General features: G+C 45.0%; 1 long non-coding RNA gene and 2 other non-coding genes across 3 annotated transcripts in view; all 3 read left to right on the forward strand.

The window, feature by feature from the left end:
• The window catches only part of LOC144698139 (uncharacterized), a 212,690-nt gene extending 206,233 nt beyond the window's left edge, over nt 1-6,457 (forward strand). Inside the window, exon 2 of the long non-coding RNA XR_013580458.1 lies at nt 6,007-6,457. This is a non-coding gene — a long non-coding RNA (uncharacterized LOC144698139). The remainder of the gene's footprint in view (nt 1-6,006) is intronic.
• A 14,945-nt stretch (nt 6,458-21,402) lies between these two features.
• Nucleotides 21,403-21,475, forward strand: trnav-aac (transfer RNA valine (anticodon AAC)). The gene has a single exon. It is a non-coding gene; the product is annotated as a tRNA-Val (tRNA).
• A 3,137-nt stretch (nt 21,476-24,612) lies between these two features.
• On the forward strand, nt 24,613-24,685 carry trnav-cac (transfer RNA valine (anticodon CAC)). Its single transcript has one exon. It is a non-coding gene; the product is annotated as a tRNA-Val (tRNA).
• Nucleotides 24,686-25,075: the final 390 nt, after the last annotated feature.

A 25,075-nucleotide genomic window follows, 5' to 3' on the forward strand; every position in this document is an offset into this window, starting at 1 on the left:
GTGCCGAGTCTTCTTAATATCTGTAACACAAGTTAAGTGCATCCCTCTCCCGTCTCCTCTGTACTCACCTCCAACCCACCAAGGCTCCTTAGACAGCATCTTCCAAACCCACGACCACTGCCACCTAGAAGGACAAGGGCAGCAGACACCAATGACCACTCCATCCTCCTCCAATGCCTCTCCACTGGTATCCAGCTGGGTGGGACTGCACAGTCCTGATTCCTTCCTTATTGACTTGTAGCCAGAGAATCTCCTGCGGTAGCTGTAATTATTTGAGTTACACTGTTACAAACTCACTCACTCGATAGGTGATCAGGTATCACTGCCCTTTGATATACAAATGTTCCATTATCATGCTCACAGTGACTGTGTTTTACAGACAAGTCCTTCTTACCACACCAGTCCTCCTGGATAGATCAACAGAGAAATGCGAAGACATTATAGACAACTAGCCAAGATCATAGTGGTTAAAAACATTTGATAATTCCCATTAAAATATAAAGCACAGCAGAACAACTGTGCATTGGTCTGTTGCAAACTTATTGAAACAGATTCATTGCCACCTCCTCCTTTTCCACGTTCCAGGTCCCCAAACACACTTTCCCGGTGACACAGTAATTTACTTGTACTATTTACAATTTAGTATTCTGTATTCACTGTTCACGATGTGGTCTCCGCTACACTGTGGAGACTAAATCCAGATTGGGTGACTGCTTCATGTAAAATCACCATTCACTTTGCAAGTGCGATCCTGAGCTGCTTCTCATTTACTGTTTTAATTCTCAGCCTCACTTCAAGTCTGACCTCTTAGCCCTCGGCCTCCTGTACTGCCGCATGAAGCCCAGCAGAAGCTCGAGGAACAGCAGCTCGTCTTTGATTAGTCACTTTACAACCTTTCAGACTCAACATTAATTTTAATAATTTCATATCATAAACATCACTCCAATTTTTAGGGCAGGAGATGCTGGTAATGGCTCTGCTGTTACCATTTATCCCTCCGCTGAACCTGTCTTATTTGTTTACTTGTCCCATTAGTTTCTTTAATTGTCTGGTCACCCAATGTTGCCTTGCACCATTGTCCCCTTTATCATTTACTCTCTCCAGCCTTCCATCCTGTCACAAGACCGTTTGTTGTTTCCTTCTGTCTGCCCCTGTTTTCTCTGACTCTGGACTTGTTCATAAACTGTTAAATCTGGGAAATTTTCCAGTTTGGATAAAAGTTCAGCGACGTGAAACATTCACTGAGAATGATGCTGTTTGACCTGCTGAGTGTTTCCAACATTTTCTGTTTTGAGATCGGATTTGCAGCATCTGCGGTATCTTGTTTTTGGGGTCACTGTGGATCAGTTTTCCCTCACTTATCGTTACCTGTTTAAAGGTGAAGATGGAGCTTTTAAAGAATGAGACAACAGTAACTGTCACCCTGTTGAACATGAAACTAAACTCACTGTTAATTCCTCATCAGTAACAATGTTAAACACAAAGTTTCCAGCCGGGATTGAACCAGGGACTTTTTCATATAAAGTAAACGTGATAATCACTGCACTGAGGAAATGAGTGTGAATCCCTCCCGGACAGAGGGGAACTGACCATCCATCTCTAGCTCTAATTCCCAAACAGAAAATGCTGCCAAGAATCAGCAAGTCAGGCTGAGTCTGTGGCCGCTCTCAGCGTTTGAAACCGTCACAATGCCCGGGTGATTGACGGCAGCTCCGGACCAATAGGAAGAGGGGGCGGGACTGGAGGACCGAGCGTCGGGGCTGGTACTCCAACCAATCGGAGTGAATGAGGGGGCGGGGCCGGGCTGTGACTGGAGCATGCGCAGTACAGGTAATGGAGATGGGGAGACGGGTTCACAATGGGTAAAGGGGGCAGATGGCGGGGCGGAGGGAGCGATGGATCCGGCGGGTGGACGGAGAGGCTCCGGAAACATGTTGTGTAAACCGCAAACCCCGGAAATAAACTGACCAGTCCCCCTCCCCCGTTTGCACCGAGCGGGGCCTCAGCTCCCAGATCAATGAAGAGCCGGTTTGTATCAGGCTGGACATTGGTTCCAGAGGCTGGTCCCTGGTCTCCAGTGTCGTTTCTTTATCATTGAATCATTGAATGTTTACAATACAGACAGAGGCCATTCAGCCCCTCCTGCCTGTGCTGGCTCTCTGGAAGCGCAAATCAGCTGGTCCCACTCCCCTGCCCTGGACCACAAGACCAGCAGCAGATATTACCCATCCCCAGTTACCTGTGGAGAAGATGATGTTTGACCTTCTTGAACCGCTGCTGTCCGTGTGGTGAAGGTGCTCCCACAATGCTGTTAGATAAAGAGTTACAGTGATGATGAAGGAACAGCGATATATGTCCAAATCAACAACAACAATGTGTGTTTATATAGCACATTTCATGTAATAGACCTTCCCAGGTTTAACAGATGTGCTAAAAAGCAACATTTGACACAGAATCATGTAAAGAGGTAAGAGGGCAGATGGCCAAAAGTTTGGTCAAAGATGTAGGTTTAAAGGAGAATCTTGAACGAGGAAAGAAAGAAAGAGAGCGGAGAGGTTTATGGAGGAAATTCCAGTGCTTATGGCCTTTGAGCTCAGATGTGGATACTAAGGATGAAGCGATTAAAATCGGGAATGCTCAGGAAGCTGGAATGAGCAGAGTGCAGAGACCTGGGTTGGTTGTGATGCTGGAGGAGATTACAGAGACAGGGAGGGATGAGAACATGGAGGGACTAGAAAACAAGGATGAGAAATTTAAAATGTTGGTTCTTCTTAAACAGGAACTTTCATAGGTCAGTGAGCACAGGGGTGATGGGTGAATAAGACTGGGTGCGAGTAAATATATGGGCAGCAGAGTTTTGGATGACCTAAAGATTATGGGGAGGTTGAATGTGGGAGACCAGCCAGAAGTGCGTTAGGAAGGAACATAAGAAATACAAGCAGCGATAGGCCATTCAGCCCTTCGAGCCCTTCTGCCATTCAGTGAGATCACGGCTGATCTTCTACTTCAACACCATTTTCTGGCACTATACCCTTATCCCCAATGTTTTTTATATGTAGAAATCTATCAATCTCAGTATTGAACATTCTCAACGACTGAGCCTCCACAGCCCTGTGGGGCAGAGAATTCCAAAGATTCACCATCCTCTGAGTGAAGAAATTCCTCCTCACCTCAGTTCCAAATAGCCTGCCCCTTATTTTGAGACTGTGTCCCCTGAATCTAGAACCTCCAGCCAGAGTTAAGCCTAGAAATAACAAAGGAATGGATGACAGTTTCAGACAAGCTGAGACTAGGGTGGAGTCGGGTGATGTTACTGAGGTGGAAACAGGTGGTCTTGGTGATGATGTGGATATGTGGTTGGAAGCTCATCTTGGGGTGAAATATTTCACCACGGCTTTGAACAGTCTGTTTCATCCTCAGAGAGTTGTCAGGGAGAAGGATGGAGCCGTTGGCTAGGGAGCGGAGCCTGTATTGGGGACTGAAGACAATGACTTTCATCTTCCCAATATTTGAATGAAGGAACTTTCTGCTCATCCAGTCCTGGATATCAGACAAGTCAGAACAGTGTGTGAGTTGGAGGTGATGGTGTTCACATACACCCGCTACTGGTCCTTCTAGATGGTGCAGATTGAGGGTTTGGGAGATTCTATCAAATTGTGGTTCAGTTGTCAGTCTCTAAAATGCCTTTCCATTGCCCCCGTCTCTCCCACCCTCTTCTGTCTTTCCTGTGCCCTTCTATTTCTCTCATTCTCTATCCCATTTCTCTCATTCTTTCTCTCTGTGTCTCCCCCACTTCCCTCTCTCTTTTTCTCTTGTCACATAGAATTCTCCATCCCGGAGGGCTCTGGATGCTCCATCTTTAAATACATTTAAGGCTGAGATGGAGAGATTTTTAATCTCTCAGGCATTCGAGGGAAATGGGGAGCATGCGGGAAAGTGGTGTTAACGACCAAGATGAACTAATATTGTTTCAGGCACACTATCGAGACCTTCATTTCTCCAACGTAAGAGAAGATTAATTGATGTCCAGTTGCTAACTGCTCCATATTTGGAGCCTTCTTCTTTCTAACTCTAGATTATTTCAGTTCTCATTCCTTCAATTATTCTCACAGACAAGTCCCAGCTCCCTATACCTTCCAGATTGTCTGTCCTTGCCTCGGGATCCAGGGAAGGTATCGGTAACACTCCCGGGATCACTAAACACATAACCCAGTCTTTTGTACTGATATGCTGGGATCATTGAGAATGGTGATGTTTGTGGAGCCTACTCTTCCTGTTAGTTGTTTAATTATCCATACCTTTCCTGGCTGGATGTGGCAGGACTGCAGAGCTTTGATCTGATCCATTGTTTTTGGGATTGCTTCACCCTGTCTCAAGCATGCTGCTTCCACTGTTTAGAATGCATGTAGTCTCATGGTATAGGGTCACCAGATTGGAATCTCAGTTTTAGGAATGCCTGGTGCTGCTTCTGACATGTTCTCCTGCAGTTTGTGTTGAACCAGGGTTGGTCCCTTGGCTTGATGGTAATGGTAGAGTAAGGGATATGTGGGCCATGTGGTTACAGATTGTGGCTGAATACAATTCTGCTGCTGCTGATGATCCACAGCACCTCATGGATGCCCATTGAAATCTAGATCCATCCTGAATCTATTTCATTTAACATAGTGATAGTGCCTCACAACATGATGGACGGTATCCTCAGTGTGAAGACGGATCTTTGTCTCATAAGGTCACAAGAATTAGGAGCAGGAATTTGGCCACTTGAGCCTGTTCCATCATTAATAAGATCATGGCTGATCTCATTGTGGCATCAACTCTACTTTCCTGTCTGCCCTCCCCACCCCGTCGATTAACTCTTGATTGCCGGGATGAAGAACTGTAGCTACGAGGGTAGATTGGAGAGGTTGGGTCTGTTTTCCTTGGAGAAAAGAAGGCTGAGGAAACTTAATAGAGGTATTCAAGATTCTGAGGGGTATGGACAGAGTAAATAGTGAGAAACTGTTGCCACACTCATGAGTGCATCAAGAGCCAGAGGGCACACATTCAAAATAATGGGCAAAAGGAGTAAAAGTGATGTGAGGAATTTTGTTTTTTACCCAGAGGATGGTTGGAGTCTGGAACAAACTTCCTGAGAGGGTGGTGGAGACAGGTTCAATTGAGGTATTCAAAAGGGAATTGGATTGCTACCTGAAGAGAGAGAATGTGTGAGGTTACGGGGATAAGGCAGGGTAGTGGGATGAGGTAGAATGCTCTTTCAGCAAGCCAGTGCAGACTCGATGGGCCAAATGGCCTCCTTCTGCGCTGTAAAGATTCTGTGATCAACCACAATCATGTTGAATGGCGGAGCAGGCTCATTGGGGCTTATGGTCTACTCCTGCTCCTATTTCTTTTTCTTTATTCATTGGATGTGGGTGTCATTGGCTAGCGCAGCATTTATTGCCCATCCCTTGTTCAGAGGGCATTTAGGAGTCAACCGCATTGTGAGTGTGGAGTCACATGTAGGCCAGACCAGGCAAGGACAGCAGATTTCCTTCCCTAAAGGGCATTAGTGAACCAGATGGGTTTTGACGACAAACAACAATGGTTTCATGGTCATTATTAGACTTTTAATTCCAGATTTTTATTGAATTCAAATTTCACCATCTGCCGTGGTAGCATTGAAACCCGGGTCCCCAGAGCATTACCCTGGATCGCTGGATTACCAGTCCAGTGACAAAACCACTATGCCACCGCCTTCCCTAGTGTTCTCATAGAGGCCAGAGTCTTGTGTAGCCCAGACTGGAGGCAGGTTCCCTTCCCTGAAGGACATTAATGAACCAGTTGGGTTTTTACAAAAAATCCGACAGCTTTCATGGTAATTTTTTCCTAGTTCTGGCCCCAAAAATTACCAGAATCATTAAATTCAATTTCACAACCTGCCTTTGTGTTTCTGTGGGTTCTCTCTCACTCCCTTTTTTTCTGTTTTAAATCAATTTCACAGGATATTAGAAGGGAAGACTTTTTCAGTCAGGAAACTCAAACCAAACATCACATCAGAATCTGAGAGAGTCGCCCAATTTGTTGTAACCAGAATATCATCGGATTTTGAACATGGAAGGAAAAAGCACCGTTCACAGTGGAGAGAAACTCTGGAAATGTGGAGACTGTGAGGAGGGATTCAGATTTCCATCTGACCTGGAAACTCATCGACGCAGTCACACTGGAGAGAGGCCATTCACCTGCTCCGTATGTGGGAAGGGATTCACTCAGTCATCCAGTCTGCTGAGACACCAGCGAGTTCACAGAGGTGAGAGACCATTCACCTGCTCTGACTGTGGGAAGGGATTCGCTCAGTCATCCAACCTGTTGAGACACCAGTGAGTTCACACTGGGGAGAGACCATTTACTTGCTCCAAGTGTGGGAAAGGATTCGCTCGGTCATCTGACTTGCTGACACACCAGCGAGTTCACACTGACGAGAGACCGTTTAAATGTTCAGACTGTGGGAAGTGCTTTAAAAGTTCCCGGGACCTGATGCTCCATCAACGTGTTCACACGGACGAGAGACCATTCAGGTGCTTGCACTGTGGGTCTGGGTTCAGACAGTCATCTCAACTCACTGAACACCAGCGAGTTCACACCGGCGAGAGGCCATTCACCTGCTCTGACTGTGGGAAGGGATTCGCTCAGTCATCCAAACTGCTGACACACCAGCGAGTTCACACTGGAGAGAGACCTTTCACCTGCTCTGACTGTGGGAAGGAATTCACTCAGTTATCCACCCTGCTGAATCACCAGAGTGTTCACACTGATAAGAGACCTTTGAAATGCCCAGACTGCGGAAAGTGCTATAAAAATTCCAGGGAGCTGATGTCCCATCAACGTGTTCACACTGATAAGAGACCTTTTAAATGCCTGGACTGCGGAAACTGTTTTAAGAGTTCTGGCGAACTGATGCGCCATCAACGTATTCACACTGACGAGAGACCATTCAGGTGCTCTCAGTGTGGGACTGGGTTCAAGACATCATCTGATCTCACTGTACACCAGCGAGTTCACACTGGGGAGAGACCGTTCATCTGTCCCAAGTGTGGAAAGAGATTCACACAGTCATTCAACCTGATGAGACACCGGCGAATTCATAAGTAACTAGAGTGATTGGATTTTGCTGGAAATCACAGAGGACTGAACCGTGTTCATTGGGTCTGTTTCTACTGATGTTAATAATTTCCAACGCAGTTACATGGGCTAATATTTTAGATAAAAGTCAAATAAATCAGCTTTGTGTTGAATACATTGTGTTGAATCTTTCTAATATTTCTAGCACATTACTTTTGAAGGTTTCTCCCACTCCCCGTCTCCTCCATCCTCACCTTCCAACAAGTATGAGGAGATCATGGAATTTCCTTGTCACTAAGACTGAAACAATCCAATCAGCTGCCTCTGCTGCTTCCCTCCCTTATACTAGTGCACCGGGCCAAACTGTCTCCAAAGTTCCTCCTTACCTGAGCCGTCAACTCACATCTTTCTCCAGTTTCTCTCCCTTCTCCCATCATGCCCTGCAGTCTATTCTAGGGCTTCTTGGCACGACCACCAGTGGTGCAGTGATTGAAATGGGGGATGCACAGGGGGCCAGAATTAGAGGAGGGGGTTGTGGAGAAGGAGGGTCTGTCTGTGAGTTAAGACATGGGGTGGCAGAATTTTGGATGACCCAAGGTTACAGCGGGCAGAATGTGGGAGACCAGCCAGAGTGTGTCGGAATAGTCGAGTTTGGAGGTGACAAAGGCATGGATGAGATATTCGGCAGCAGATGAGCTGAGAGGGGGGAGGAGACGAGTGATGTTACGGAGGTATAAATGAAGGGTTAAGCTTGATGGAAGTTGGATATGTAATAGCAGGAGGTTGTTTAAGTGGAGGATAAAGGTCAATTACTCCCCAGGACAGGTACAGCACCGGTTAGATACAGAATAGCCTTCTCCAGTGTTGGGAATTTTTCTATTTTCTTTATCACCATCTCATTTTGCCTTGCACCATCATCCCTTTCGCTGAATAATCTCTCCTGCCTTCCACAGACCTGCCCGCTTTTGTTTTTTACCCCACCTCTCGAACTTCTAGAGCTGAAAGGTTGACTTTGTTTCTCTCCCTGGAGAAGCTGCCAGACCTGCTGAGCATTTCTCACATTCTCGATTTTTATTTCAGCTTTTGCAGCATCCGCAGGATTTTGCTTCCGGGCTGAGGCCGCGCCCTCTGCTGACGTCACAATGCACGCCCAGCGGCGGACCTGCCGCCCACTCGGTCCCTCAACCTTTGCCCGCGCTCTTGCTATTGGTCCAGACGCTGGTCACTCACCAGCCCAGGCCCCGCCCCCAAAGCATCATTATGTCGTCACTTCCGAGTGCCGCTGTCTTATCCGCTCCGCTCCTGCGAGCCCCAGTTGCACTCTCCGGTTTTGTATTTAATTTGATTCTTTCTCCATCCGCCTCTTCCCCCCCATCATCCAGCTCACTCACTTGGTTTGGGAAAACTCACTTTCTGTCAACGGCCGCCTTCCCCAGCCCAAGGGAGGTTATGTTGCAGCTGGATAAAACACTATTTTGGCCACAGCTGGAGGACTGTGTGCAGCTTTGGTCACCCACACTATAGGAAGGATGTGATTGCACTGGAGAGGGTGCAGAGGAGATTCACCAGGGTGTTACCTGGGCTGGAGCGTTTCAGAGACTGGATAGGCTGGGGTTGTTTTCCTTAGAATAGAGAAGGCCGAGAGGGGACCTGATAGAGGCGTACAAATTATGAGGGGCATCGATAGGGTCGATAGGAAGAAACTTTTCCCCTTTGCGGAGGTATCAATAACCAGAGGGCATAGATTTAAGGTAAGGGGAAGGAGGTTTAGAGGGTATTTGAGGAATATTTTTTTCACCCAGATGGTGGTTGGAGCCTGAGGGGGTGGTAGAGGCAGGAACCTTCACAACGTTTAAGAAGTATTTAGATGAACACTTGAAACGCCATAACATACAGGGATACAGGCCAAATACCGAAAAATGGGATTAGAATAGATAGGTGCTTAATGGCCAGAATGGACACGATGGGCCGAAGGGCCTGTTTCTGTGCTGTATAATTCTATGACTCCAATGCGCAGGCACAGTGCCGGCCCGGTTAGTTTGAGTTGACTGAGTATGCATGGCGCCGGCAGATGATCGGCATATTTAAAGGGACACTGTCCCTCTGTGTTGTTGTCATTAAAAGGGGCAAAGACATTGTGAGAGAGACTGATTGCAACACCAAGAGCATGGAGAGCAGGTTTTGAAGGAACAAAAATAATGCAAAGCGAGAAAACTGTCCATCCTCAGTTTCTCAATTTTTTCCAGTAATTTCTGATGCAAACTTGTTTTACAGGGAGAGGATTCGTAGATGCGAAACTGAGAATGGACATTACTACAATCTAACCGAGCCATTCGATTCATCAGGACTGAATGTCATCAGCAAACTGGAAGGAGAGAGCAGCATTCACAGCACAGAGAAACCTTAACATGTGTTCCGCGTGTGGATGTGGATTCAACCGATTGACCAAACTGGGGATGTTCAACTGTAACCGAAACAGGGAGAGTCCATGTGGACAATGTGGGGACAGTGAGAAGGGATTCAGTTATCCCTCTGATCTGGAAATTCATCGATACAGTCACACCGGGGAGAAGCTGTACACCTGCCCCGTGAAAAGGGATTCAATCGATTTTCAAACATGTTGAGACACCAGCAGGTTCACACCGGGGAGAAACCCTTCACCTGCTCCAAGTGCGAAAAGGGATTTAATCAGTCATCCCACCTGTTAACACACCAGCGAGTTCACACTGGAGAGAGACCGTTCACCTGCTCTCTATGTGAAAAGAGATTCACTGAGTCATCGACCTTACTAAGACACCAGAGAGTTCACTCTGGGGAGAGGCCATTCACCTGCTCTAAGTGTGGGAAGGGATTCATTCAGTCATCTAACCTGCGGACAAACCAGCGAGTTCACACTGAGGAGAGACATTTTAAATGTCCGGACTGCAGGAAGTGCTATAAAGGTTCCATGGAACTGACGCGCCATCAACGTGTTCACACTGACGAGAGACCATTCAGGTGCTCTCACTGCGGGACTGGGTTCAGGTGGTTGTCTCAACTCACTACGCACAAGTACAGTCACACTGGGGAGAGGCCGTTCACCTGCTCTGTGTGTGGGAAGGGATTCACTCAGTCATCCAAACTGCTGAGACACCAGCATGGGCACAGTGATGAGAGGCCATTCTCCTGCTCCATGTGTGGGAAGGGATTCAGTCAGCAATCCCATCTGCTGACACACCAGCGAGTTCAAACAGACGAGAGACCTTTTAAATGCCCAGACTGTGGGAAGTGTTGTAAAAGCCCCCAGGACCTGATGCCTCATCAAAGTGTTCACAATGGGAAGAGGCCGTTCAGGTGCTCTCACTGCGGGACTGGGTTCAAGCGATCATCTCAACTCATTGTACACCAGCGAATTCACACTGTGGGGGTGACCATTCATCTGCCTTGAATGTAGGAAGGGGTTCACCCACCCATCCAACCTTGAGACACCAGTGAGTTCATACTGGGGAGAGTCCGTTCACCTGCTCTGAATGTGGGAAGGGTTTTACCCAGTTATCCAACCTGCTGACACATCAGCGAGTTCACACTGGGGAGAGACTATTTCCATGCTCTGAATGTGGGAAGGGATTTGCTTATTTATCTACACTGCAGAGACACCAGCAAGTTCACAAGTAATGACAATGGTTGGATTTTGCTGTTAATCACATCCAGAACTGAATTATGTGTGTTGGGGTCTATTTCTGATGATATTAATAAACTCCAGCCCAGTTATTCGGGCTAATATTGTAGATAAAGTTCAATTAGATTAGCTTTGTGTTAAACACACAGTGTCTTGAGTCTTTTCAATATTTCTAACCCAAGTTACTTCCTTCTGAAGTGCTCTCTCTCACCCCTGTCCCCTCCATCCTCACCTCCAACAACAAGTGTGAGGAGATCATGGAGCTTCTTTGTCACTAAGATTGAGACAATCTGATCAGCTGCCTCTGCTGCTTCCTTCCCTCCCTCATTGGCAGTGGCTGTGATTTTTTGAATTAGATTTTTACATAATCACTCGGTAAGTGATCGGGTGTCACTGAACATTTGACAGAAAATTGTTCCATTATCATTCTCACAGTGACTGTATCTGGCAGACCAAGTGATTCTATCTACACCAGCCTTTCTGGAGAAGATCACCAGAGAAGAGTGAAGACATTACAGTCCACAACCCAGCTCATAGTGGTGCACGCATCTGATAAATCCAATTAAAATGCAGAGTATATAGGTCTGCTACAGGTTTATCGATATACATTGATTATCAATCATAAGAAATAGGAACAAGAGTTCCTGGGTCCCCAGTTTGAAACCAGGCAGAAGCATTATCAAAACATATTTTAAGTGTGAGCAATAATTGATCTTTATTGTTAAATATTAACTGTATGTAATACCTTACAGCCATGTGACATTAGCTCTTCCCCTCTACAGTCTGTACACACTGAAACTAGACAGAATCTATCACTTGTTTCCATTTCCAGTCCTGATGGTTCAGAAAGCTTCCCTCAAAGCTGCATTTGCCAGCTGATTTGTGTAAGATTATTGAAGGCTCCTGCAGCATGATCTCCATCACCAACAGTCGGTCAAAGCTACATTTCAGACAGGGCAACAAATCCATCAACGATTCTGTCTTCCCTGCTCCATCGTGAGTGAGACAAGGAAAAGCAGTAGGATTTTGCCCCACCCTCACCAATCACCCACTGCGAACAGAAAGCAGTGACAGCAACTTCAATCAGCGGATTACTGCCCATCCCTGGGATGCAAGATACTCCAATATGGGCTAAACCTCCTAATACATCAAGCACAGATTCAGATTATTAACTTTAAACATTGCTGCTGTTTTCCGGAGTGAACCCCAGCTCTCCATTCCTCCAGTAGTGTCACCGCATTTAAATGGAGTCTGTCTCCATCCCGCTTTGTTAACATCACAGTTGTTGGGTTAGGAGTGAAAACTGCTCTTTTCTTCACTGGAAGAGTGGGAGAGCAGTTTGTAGGTGCGGGTCTGATATGCAATGAATGATGATTGAATATTTTTAAGTCAGAGGTAGATAGATTCTTGTTAGGCAAGGGAATCAAAGGCTATCGGAGTTAGATGGGAATATGGAAATCGAAACACAAGATCAGCCATGACCTTATTGAATGGCGGAGCGGGCTTGAGGGGCCGAATGGTCTACTCCTGTTCTTATTTCTTATGTTCTTATGACAGTTTAAAAGTGACAAGTTCCACTCAAGCCCCTGCACCAACAGAACTGCTCAGAGTCACAGAATTAGAATAGTCACTTCCTGGAGGGCTGATGGCATCGGGTCCACATCCGATCAGTTGAGAATGGTCTAATTCATAAGATTACAGGAAGGAAATTAAGGAACTGCACCTGAAATAATCCAAGTCACAGTGAAGAACGAAATGTTTGTCCCGGGTAACGGAGGGGAAGGATTAAGAGTTTTCAGTGTGGGACAGAACTGAGAGCAGAGAGAACTGATTGATACAGAATGGCATCATCATCCCTTTTGTGCTTTTTTCATTCATTCATGGGATGTAGGCAGTACTGCTGGGCCAACATTATATTGGCCATTCCTAATTGCTCTTGAGAACCGAGTGGTTTGCTTAGCCATTTCAGAGTCAACCACATTATTGTGCATCTAGATTCACATGTAGGCCAGACCAGGTAAGGACAGCAGATTTCCTAAAGGACATTTGTGAATTGGATGAGTTTTTAATGACAATTGATGGTTTCATAATTTAGATTTAATTCAAATTTCACCGCCTTCCATGGTGGGATTCAAACACTACCCTGGGCCTTTGGAATACTAGCCCAGTGACAATACCAGTCCGCTGCCCCCTCCATCTCCCCTGCCCCTCCCAACCTATCACAGACCTTCCCTTTTATTCTTTCCTCCTCTCCTCTGTATCTGTTTCAAACCTGTTACATCTCTAGCATTTACCAGTTTTGATGTAGCATAGTGGTATTTTCACTGGACTGGTATTCCAGAGATCTAGGGTAATGCTCTGGTGGTCCAACCATAGCAGGTGGTGAAATTTGAATTCAACAAAAATCTGGAATTAAAAGTCTGCAAAACCCCATCTGGTTCACTAATGTCCCTTAGGGAAGGAAATCCGCTGTCCTTACCTGGACTAGCCTACATGTGGCTGACTCTTAACTGCCCCCTGAAAAAATAGGCAATTTAAGGATGGGCAATAAATGCTGGCTTAGCCAGTGATGCCCACATCCCATGAACGAATGAGGGAAAAAAAACATTAACTCTGTTTCTCTCTCTGCCTGCTATTTCCAGCTGATTGAAAAGTCAGGAGTCACTCCGTAAAAAGAACAAAAGGGAAGATCTGTAATAGAGAGCGAGGCAGGATGGATTAACTGACACAAGAATGATGGACAGGACAACACGGAGCTGGTGATGGTGGACCCAGGTGGTTCGGAGTCAATGCTTTCTCCATCATGGCCTGAGCTCGATGGCCGGTGACCAAACGTTAAACAAACAAACCATTTTGTGTGAGAAACCTGTCGGCAGTGTCAGTGAACTGAAGGGCAGTAACAGGTAAAGAAATGATCATCAGTGATTTTGAAGGCTTGCTTGTCAGCTTCCCTGGTCAGTCCAACCATTGGAAACCTCCAAACATTCTGGTGACTCAGCACTGCCCTGTTTTCTACACAAATATTTATCCTCTGTAATATTCCAGTCCAGGAAGAAAATTATTTCAAACCAAATGAAGGAAACAAACTATTGAAGCATGCGATCTTGACAGGGCTCTGTTAAACTCCTTAACAAACATTTTCCTCTGTAATATAGCACCCTTGATTGAAGGGTTGTGGCGCAAAAGTAATAAGATTGTATAAATCAACTCGGATATAATGAGATGTTTGATCAGAGAAAAGAACACTTTCGTAAATTAGATATGAGATCAATTGCATAATTACATCATGTTCATATGGTAAAGTATATTAGTCCAAATCGTCATGTGAACCTTGTGAATTAAGGGAAACTAGGTATGGATTCTGCAGAATTGACTTTTTCAAAAGGGAATTCAGCAATTTAATGAAAGGGAGGAATAAAAAACTTGTTTAAGAGAGAGAAACAAATTGTGATTAATTAGTTTCCTCGTTTAAAAAGGGGCCTGAGATCGGATGATGGAAGGGCCTCTGTTGCCATTGTATGGATACATGGTGCTAGGCCATTTTATGATTACATTGTTATATCAGCCTCGCTGCAGCATTCCCATAAGAGCAGCTGAATTCCATTTCTCCGAAACAGAGACCCAGAGTGCTGCTGCGTTCGAGCACAGTTTCCAGACAGGCTCACTGCAGCCATGGCAGTTTCTGTAGTGTAGTGGTTATCACATTCGCCTAACACGCGAAAAGTCCCCGGTCCGAAACCGGGCAACAGCATTGTTAAAACTTTCTCATTAAATAATTAGGATAATTTGCATCATTGAAACTTACCTGAGTTCCTATGTTATCGGCATATTGCATTTGCTCTCACCGAGGTCATAACATGAATGCAGCAAAATGAGTGGAAATAGATGTTCATATTTCACTGCGCTCACATATTAGCAGTTTGTTCAGTCAACAGAAATTAATGGGTGTTTCGATGCAGATTAACAGTTACTCAACATGTCAATGATGTTTCATAGTAATGTGTGCTCACGGAGGGAACAAATATAATTAATGTGTCATTCTCAAACCTGTTCCCTGTAAAATTCTTTGATGATTTTGTTGAAATGCTGACTGTTGTGCTAAATCTCAAATCAGACCCATATCAAGTGCATTACCTGGTGTCTGGCATTCTTTTGCTTGCCAGTCACGTTTGCAATTCGATGTTGTTGTATATTTCAGAGAGTCTCAAGTCAACCGAGGGCTTCAATATCAAATAGAAATATATTAATACTGAATGTTGAATAACGTAAAATAAATGCAGAGTAAAGTTTGTTGAATTTCGTCTTCTGAGGAGGAGAAGGGTGTTAATAATGATTGAGCAGAAAGCATTGCTGCCTGAGACATTTGCTGGACCGAGCATTCTGCATTATGAAATTTTAAAAAAACTGTTTCACCAGGTGAAAACCAAGAGTTGCCTTCCTGTAATAAGTGACCTGACCTCTCAGTCTAACCAGTGGAATCCTCCAAACATTCTGGTAGATCAGCATTGCCCTGTTTCCTAAAGGAAAATATAATCTGTAAAATTACATTCCCAGAACAAAATTAAATGAAACCAACTGAATGAAACTATCTATTTCAGCATGTGATCCTGGCAGGGCTCTGTTTAACTGTAGCAATCATTTTCCTCTTAACACCCTGGAATAATGAGTCGTGGGGCAAAGGTAATTAGATTGTGTAAATACCTCAGAAATAATGCGATGTTTGATCAGAAAAATGAGCACTTTCGTCAATTCGACATGAAATCAAGAGGAAAAGTAAATAATGTTCATATGCATAGCTATGTAAGGAACACAAATCTAAATCTTCACGGCATTGGGTGAGGGAAACAATGTCATTTAAGGCAAACGAGGCACGGAATCTGCAGAAACTCCATTTTGAAAGGGAATTGTGCAATTAATTGATATTCAGAAAAATAACAGGTTTACTAAAAGAGAGAAGGAAACTGAAGTTAATTTGCTTGCTCTTTAAAAAATCTGGCAGAGACAGGATGATGGAAGGGCCCTTGTATGAATACATGGTGTTGTGAGCGCTCTGTGATCAGCAGCCTGAAGGAAGAAGACGGCTCAGTAAAGTCATCACGGTCCGACATTCTGAGGATCAGCAAATCCTTTTATGCCGGACTGTATGACGTGAAGCCCACGGACAGCACGGCCTCCCAGGCCTTCCTGTCCTCTATCACGGAGGTCTTAGACCACAGTACGCGGGAGAGCCTGGACAAACCGCTAACTCCTGACGAACTGATTAAGGCCCTCGAGTCCTTCGAGAAGAGTAAAACCCCCGGAAGCGACGGCTTGCCGGCGGAGTTGTATTCGGCTCTGTGGGACTTGATCGGCCCAGACCTGCTAGAAGTGTACGAGACTATGCTCCTGGCCGGCAGCATGTCAGAATCCATGAGGAAAGGCATCATCACCCTCATCTACAAGCACAAGGGGGAAAGGGAGGAAATTAGAAATTGGCGACCCATTTCACTGTTGAATATGGACTATAAGATTCTGTCCAAGGTCATCGCCAATCGGGTCAAATCCGCTCTGGAATTGGTGATTCACCCTGACCAGACCTGCTCTGTGCCAGGCAGGAAGATCTCTGACAGCCTGGCGCTGCTCAGGGATACGATTGCCTATGTACAGGACAGGGGTGTGGATACCTGCCTCATCAGCTTGGATCAGGAGAAGGCCTTTGACAGAATATCGCACACCTACATGGGGGATGTGCTCTCCAAAATGGGGTTTGGGGAGGGAATTCGAAATTGGATCCAACTGCTCTACACTAACATCAGTAGCGCAGTCTCAATCAATGGGTGGGAAACAGATAGCTTTCCGATTAAATCTGGAGTCAGGCAGGGCTGTCCTCTCTCGCCTGTCCTTTTCGTGTGCTGCATAGAACCCTTTGCCGAGTCCATCAGGAAGGATCCGGGCATAAGAGGAGTGACGATCCCAGGCAGTGGAGGCACTCAGGTAAAAGCCTCCCTGTACATGGACGACGTCGCCGTTTTCTGCTCGGATCCGCTGTCGGTGCGCAGACTGATGCACGTCTGCGACCAGTTCGAACTGGCCTCGGGAGCCAAGGTAAATCGTGGGAAGAGCGAGGCCATGTTCTTTGGGATCTGGGCTGACCGATCCTTTGTCCCCTTCACTGTCAGGGCTGACGGCCTGAAGGTGCTGGGGATATGGTTCGGAGGGACCGGGGCATGCGTTAGAAACTGGAAGGAGCGAGTGGCTATGGTGAAAAGGAAACTGGGCATGTGGGAGCGACGCTCCCTCTCCATTGCGGGTAAGAACCTGGTCATCAGGTGTAAGGTACTCTCGCTGTTGCTGTACGTGGCGCAGGTCTGGCCCATTCCACACTCCTGCGCGATGGCGATCACTCGAGCCATCTTCCGCTTTATCTGGAGGTCGAAAATGGATCGTGTCCGCAGGGACGCGATGTACAAGCCTCTAGATAAAGGGGGAAAAAACGTGCCCAACATCGCCCTCATACTGATGGCCACCTTTGTGTGTGGCTGCATCAAGCGGTGCGTAGACCCTCAGTACGCAAACACCAAGTGTCACTACGTGCTGAGGTTCTACCTGTCCCCGGTGTTGCGAAGGATGGGTCTGGCCACGCTGCCGCGGAACGCTCCAAGTAGTTGGACCGTGCCGTACCACCTGTCCCTGGTGGAAAAATTTATGCAGAAAAACACCTTCGACCACAAGTCCATCAGGCAGTGGTCAGCACGTAACGTCCTAGAGGCCCTGAGGGAAAAGGAGAGGGTGGACCCTGTGGGATGGTTCCCCGAGCAGACTGTCAAAGTCATTTGGCAGAATGCCTCATCGCCAGAACTTTCCAACAAGCACCAAGACGTAGCTTGGCTGGTGGTGAGAAAGGCCCTCCCCGTCAGATCCTTCCTACACGCCAGGAGTCTCACCCCCTCTGCACGGTGCCCTCGAGGTGGCTGTGGTGGGGAAGAGACCGTTGTTCACCTCCTTGTGGATTGTGCCTTTGCAAAGAAAGTCTGGAGAGAGATGCAGTGGTTGCTGTCGAGGTTCATCCCGAGCAGTTCTGTGACACAGGACTCTGTGCTCTACGGGCTGTTCCCAGGGACACACACCGAGACAAACATCGACTGCAGCTGGAGGATCATCAACTCGGTGAAAGACGCGCTTTGGTCTGCCCGAAACTTGTTGGTCTTCCAGCACAAAGAGTTGTCCCCGACCGATTGTTGCGGACTGGCACAATCCAAAGTCCAGGACTACGTGCTGAGGGACGCACTAAAGCTTGGGGCAGCTGCCGCAAAGGCGCAATGGGGAAGGGTCGCTGTCTAAGACCTTTCTACCACAGCGCACCGAGAGACTGGGAACTGTTTAGAACCCCTCGGGCTGTACAGATCAAAATGAAAGGCTGTAAATGATTGTAATATTGTTTGTACTGATGCACCTGGTGATACATTTTGTAAAAGTTTAACCTGGATTGTACCCTTGTAATGTTGTTTTTGAAATGGTTTTGAATGTGATTGAAGATTTTTTATGAATAAAGTATATTTTTACAAAAAAAAACATGGTGTTATGCCATTTTATGATGACATTGTCATATGAGTCTGTCTGCAGCATTCCAAATTCTAGCAGCTGAATTCCATTTCTCCCAACCAAATAGCCAGGCAGCTGCTGAGTGACAGCTCAGTTTAACATTCCAGATAAGATCTCTGTCGTGGTGGTTGCCCAGTGTTTCTGTCGTGTAGTGGTTTTCACGTTCGCCTCACACGTTAAAAGCCCATGATTCGAAACCCTAGCAGAAGCATTATCCTATCTCGCTAATCTCGAGAGGGAAATTTGCGTCATTCAGGTTTGTTGTTATATTTTACCTGAATCTCGCATGCTACAGAAATGGTGCTTTTGCTCTTACCTGAGCTTTAAAATGAGTGCAGCATAATCAGAAGCGCTGAAATTTCATGACACACTGAATAGAAATAGATGTTCATTTTTTGACTCGGCACATTTTAGCAGTTTGTCCGAACAGCAACAGAATTTAATGGGTTTTCTGTGCAGATTTACATCGTTACCCACGATCTCAAAGACGTCTCATAGTAAAGTCTGCTCATTCGGACAGGCGCAAGCTATCGTGTAATTGAAACAGAAGAAATGATCACATCTTTAAATAATCGGTCTTCAGAATAAAGTAGCAGGAAAAATGGCCCAGGGACTCTTGGAAACCGAGGCGCAGTGCAGACCTGCTGGCTTCCCTGCTGTCTTCTACATGGAGGCGATTTAGGCCCCAGAAGGCTTCTCACCTGGAGCAAAGAGGGATCAAATATAATGAACGTATCATTCTCAAAACTGCTCCCAGTAAAATTTTTGGATTTTGTTTAAAAGCTCACTGTGCTCAATTTTAAAAGAGCACCACATGGTTTGCATTACCTGTTGACTGGCATTCTTTCGGATATCAGTCATGTTTGAATTTCGAGGTTGGTATATATTTCAGAGAGTCTCAATTCCAATGAAGGCATCAATAATAGATCAACTATTAATATTAAATATAGAATAACGGAACAAATACTGAGTAAAGTTTGTTCAATTTCATCTCGCAAGGATAAGACAGATGTTCCTCATGATTGAGCAGAAAGCATTGCACCCGGAGACATTTGCTGGACGGACACGTGTACATGTTGAAACTCAGAGCAAGCTGAGGCACCAGGGTGAAACCAACAGTTGTCTTCCTGCAACAAGTGACTTGGACCCTCAGTCCAGCCGTTGCAATCCTCCAAACATTCTGGTAGCTCAGCACTGCCCTGTTTGTTACACAACTGTTTATCCTCTGTAAGATTCTGGTCAGCCATTTTATGATGACATTGTTACATCAGCTTGCTGCAGCGTTCCTGAGAATAGCAGCTGTATTTCATTTCTCCACAACAGAGACCCAGATTAGTGGTTATCACGTTCGCCTCACGCGTGAAAAATCACCGGTTTGAAACCGGGCAGAAACATTATCCAAGCTGGCCAATTTTGAGAGAGGAAAATTTGTGTATGTCAGGTTTGTTGTTGAATGTTACCTGAATCTCACATGCTTCAGGCATGGAGCTTTTGCTCTTACCTGGGCCTTAAAATGAATGCAGCAAAATCAGAAACGCTGAAATTTCTTGAAACACTGAGTAGAAATAGATGTTCCTTTTTTGACTCGGCACGCATTTTAGCAGTTCGTCCGGTCAGCAACAGAATTTAGTGGGTTTTCGATGCAGATTTACATCATTACTCACCGTCTCAAAGATGTCTCATGCTAAAGTGCGCGCATAAGGACAGGCGCAAGCGATGCTGCAATTGAACCAGAGTAAATGACGGAACTGGTACAGAATCACTCCTTTAAATAATCGGTGTTCAGAATAGAATATCAGAAAAAACGACCGAGGGAGTCGTGGAAACCGAGGTGCAGTGCAGATCTGCTTGCTTCCCTCCTGTCTGCTACATGGTCATGGTTAAGGTGCCAGAAGGCTTGTCACCTGGAGGAAAGAGGGATCAAATATAATGAACGCATCATTCTCAAAACTGCTCCCATTAAATTTCTTTCATTTTGTTTAAAAGCTAATTGTGCTCAATTTCAAATGAGCACCACATGGTTTGCATTACCTGTTGACTGGCATTCTTTTGTCTATCAGTCATGTTTGCAATTCGAGTTTGGTGCATCTTTCAGAGAGTCTCAATTCAAATGAAGGCATCAATAACAGATACAATGTTAATATTAAATATAGAATAGCGGAACAAATACGGAATGAGATTTGTTTAATTTCGGCTGCCAAGGATAAGACGGATGTTCCTCATGATTGAGCAGAAAGCATTGCACCCAGAGTCATTTGCTGGACGGATACGTGTACATTTGAAATTCAGAGCAAGCAGAGGCACCAGGGTGAAACCTACAGTTAGTTCCTGCAACAATTGAGTTGGACCCTCAGTCCAACCGTTGGAATCCTCCAAACATTCTGGTAGCTCAGCACTGCCCTGTTTGTTACACCAATATTTATCCTCTGTAAGATTCCGGTCCAGGAACAAAATTATTTCAAATCAAATGAAATAAACGAACAATTGAAGCATGCAATCTTGGCAGGGCCCTGTTAAACTCCGAAACAAACATTTTCCTCTGTAATATCGCACCTTCGATTGAAGGGCTGTGGAGCAAAAGTAATGAGATTGTAAAAATAGTAAGGTTGAAAAAAATAACACTTTCGCAAATTCGATGAGATCAATTGCAAAATTACATCATGTTCATCTGGCGAAGTATATTAGGAACCCAAGTCCAAATCGTCAAGTGAACCTTGTGAATCAAGGGAAACCAGGCGTGGATTCTGCAGAAACGACTTTTTCAAAAGGGAATTCAGCAATTTAATGAAAGAGAGGAAAAAACTGGTTCACTAAGAGAGAGAAGCAAATTGTAATTAATTAGTGCGCTCGTTTAGTGTGCCTCGGATCGGATGATGGAAGGGCCCCTTATGCCTTTGCATGGATACATGGTGCTAGGCCATTTTATGATGACGTTGTAACATCAGTCTCGCTGCAGCGTTCCTGAGAATCGCAGCTGTATTTAATTTCTCTGCAGCACGAACCCAGATTGCTGCAGTGTTACAGCGCAGTTTAGCATTGCGGACAAGCTCCATAAATGTACGGCAGTTTCTGTAGTGTAGTGGTTATCACGTTCGCCTAACACGCGAAAGGTCCCCGGTTCGAAACCGGGCAGAAACATTATGAAAACTTACTCATTCAATAGTGAGAATAATTTGCACCGTTGAAGCTTACCTGAATCTCATATATTACAGGCATAATGCATTTGCTCTCACCGAGGTCATAAAATGCATGCAGCAAAATCAGCACGTCTTTCGATGCAGCTTAACACAGTTACTCACCATGTCAAAGGTGTCTCATTGTAACGTGTGCTCACAAAGACAGACAAAGAGTGTTCAGGTCTATTCACCGCATCATTCTCAAGCCTGTTCCCTGTAAAGTTCTTTTATTTTGTTGCAATGCTGACTGTTGGACTGCCTCTCAAATCAGACCCAAATCAGGTGCATTACCTGGTGTCTGGCATTCTTTTATTTGCCAGTCAAGTTTGCATTTCGATGTTGTTGTATATTTCAGAGAGTCTCAAGTCAACCGGGGGCATCAATGTCAAATATATTAATACTGAATGTTGAATAACATAAAAAATTGCTGAGAAATGTTTGTTGAATTTCGTCTTCTGATGAGAAGGCTGCTCCGAATGATTGAGCAGAAAACATTGTTGCCTGAGATATTTGCAGGACCGAGCCTTCTGCATTATGAAACTCAAAACAAACTGAAGCACTAGGTGGACACCAAGAGTTGTCTTCCTGTAACAAGCGACATGACCTCTCAGTCTAACGCTTGGACTCCTCCAAACATTCTGGTAGATCAGCACTATCCTGTTTCCTAAAAAAAACATATATTCTGTAAAATTACATTCCCAGAACAAAATTATATTAAACCAACTGAAAGAAACGGCCTATTTCAGCATGTGATCCTGGCAGGGCTCTGTTTAATGGTAGCAATCATTTTTCTCCGTGAAATAACACCCTCGATTAACGAGTCGTGGAGCAAATGTATTTAGATTGTGTAAATAACTCAGAAATAATCAGGCATTTGATCAGAAATAGAAGCACTTTCGTCAATTCGATATGAAATCAAGAGATAAGTAAATAATTTTCATATGCATAGCTATGTAAGGAACACAAGCCTAAACGCTCATGGCATTGGTTGAGCGAAACGTTGTTAATTCAGGCAAACTAGGCATGGAATCTGCAGAAACTCCATTTTCAAAAGGGAATGATGCAATTAATTGATATGCAAAAAAATAAGAAGTTCACTAATAGAGAGAAGGAAACTGGGGTTAATTCGTTGGCACTTTTAAAAAGCTGACTGAGACAGGATGATGGAAGGGCCATGGTATGGGTACATGGTGCTATGCCATTTTATGATGACATTGTGATATGAATCTGCCTGCAGCATTCCAAATTCTGGCAGCTGAATTGCATTTCTCCCATCCAAAGAGCCAGAGAGCTGCTGCGTGATAGCACAGTTTAACATTCCAGATAGGCTCACTGCAGTTATGTCTGGCCAATGTTTCTGTGGTGTACTGGTTTTCACGTTCGCGTCACACGCGAAAAATCACCGGTTTGAAACCGGGCTGAAACATTATCCAAGCTTGCCAATTTTGAGAGAGGAAAATTTGTGTATGTCAGGTTTGTTGTTGAATGTTACCTGAATCTCGCATGCTACAGGCATGGTGCTTTTGCTCTTACCTGGGCCTTAAAATGAATGCAGCAAAATCAGAAACGCTGAAATTTCATGACACACTGAGTAGAAATAGATGTTCGTTTTCTTGACTCGGCACGCATTTTAGCAGTTCGTCCGGTCAGCAACAGAATTTAGTGGGTTTTCGATGCAGATTTACGTAATTACTCACCGTCTCAAAGATGTCTCATGCTAAAGTGCGTGCACAAGGACAGGCGTTAGTGACGCTGCAATTGAACCAGAGGAAATGACAGAACTGGTACAGAATCACTCCTTTAAATAATCGGTCTTCAGAATAGGGTATCAGGAAAAACGACCGTGGGAGTCGTGGAAAACGAGGCGCAGTGCAGATCTGCTGGCTTCCCCCCTGTCTTCTACATGGTCGTGATTAAGGCGCCAGAAGGCATCTCACCTGGAGCAAAGAGGGATCGAATATAATGAACGCATCATTCTCAAAACTGCTCCCATTACATTTCTTTCATTTTGTTTAAAAGCTAATTGTGCTCAATTTCAAATGAGCACCACATGGTTTGCATTACCCGTTGACTGGCATTCTTTTGTCTATCAGGCATGTTTACAATTCGAGTTTGGTGCATCTTTCAGAGAGTCTCAATTCAAATGAAGGCATCAATAACAGATACAATAATAATATTAAATATAGAATAACGGAACAAATACGGAATGAGATTTGTTTAATTTCGGCTGCCAAGGATAAGACGGATGTTCCTCATGATTGAGCAGAAAGCATTGCGCCCAGAGTCATTTGCTGGACGGACACGTGTACATTTTGAAAGTCAGAGCAAGCAGAGGCACCAGGGAGAAACCAACAGTTGGTTCCTGCAACAAGTGAGTTGGACCCTCAGTCCAACCGTTGGAATCTACCAAACATTCTGGTAGCTCAGCAATGCCCTGTTTGTTACACAAATATTTACCCCCTGTAAGATTCCGGTCCAGGAACAAAATTATTTCAAACCAAATGAAGTAAACGAACAATTGAAGCACACGATCTTGGCAGGGCTCTGTTAAACTCTAGAACAAACATTTTCCTCTGTAACTTCGCACCCTCGACTGAAGGGCTGTGGAGCAAAATAATAAGATTGTAAAACTAGCAAGGTTGAAAAAATAACACTTTCGCAAATTTGATATGAGATCAATTGCATAACTGCATCATGTTCATCTGGCGAAGTATATTCGGAAACCACGTCCAAATCGTCATGTAAACCTTGTGAATTAAGGCAAACCAGGCATGGATTCTGCAGAAACGACTTTTTCAAAAGGGAATTCAGCAATTTAATGAAAGAGAGGAAAAAACTGGTTCATTAAGAGAGAGAAGCAAATTGTAATTAATTAGTGTGCTCGTTTAGTGTGCCTTGGATCGGATGATGGAAGGGCCTCTGATACCTTTGCATGGATACATGGTACTAGGCCATTTTATGATGACATTGTTACATCAGTCTCGCTGCAGCGTTCCTGAGAATAGCAGCTGTTTTTAATTTGTCTGCAGCAGAGACCCAGATTGCTGCAGTGTTACAGCGCAGTGTAGCATTGCGGACAGGCTCCGTAATACCACGGCAGTTTCTGTAGTGTAGTGGTTGTCACGTTCGCCTCACACGCGAAAGGTCCCCGGTTCGAAACCGAGCAGAAACATTATGAAAACTTACTCACTAAATAGTGAGGAGAGTTTGCACCTTTTAAGCGTACCTGAATCTCCTATATTGCAGGCACAATGCATTTGCTCTCACCGAGATCATAAAATGCATGCAGTAAAATCAGCACGTCTTTCGATGCAGCTTAACACAGTTACTCACCATGTCAAAGGTGTCTCATTGTAACGTGTGCTCACAAAGACAGACAAAGAGTGATCAGATCTCATTAACGCATCATTCTCAAGCCTGTTCCCTGTAAAGTTCTTTGATTTTGTTGCAATGCTGACTGTTGGACTGCTTCTCAAATCAGACCCATATCAGGTGCATTACCTGGTGTCTGGCATTCTTTTGCCAGTCAAGTTTGCAATTCGATGTTGTTGTATATTTCAGA

Source organism: Cetorhinus maximus, chromosome 23 (assembly GCF_964194155.1).
Source record: "Cetorhinus maximus chromosome 23, sCetMax3.hap1.1, whole genome shotgun sequence".
NCBI classification, from domain to species: Eukaryota; Metazoa; Chordata; class Chondrichthyes; order Lamniformes; family Cetorhinidae; genus Cetorhinus; species Cetorhinus maximus.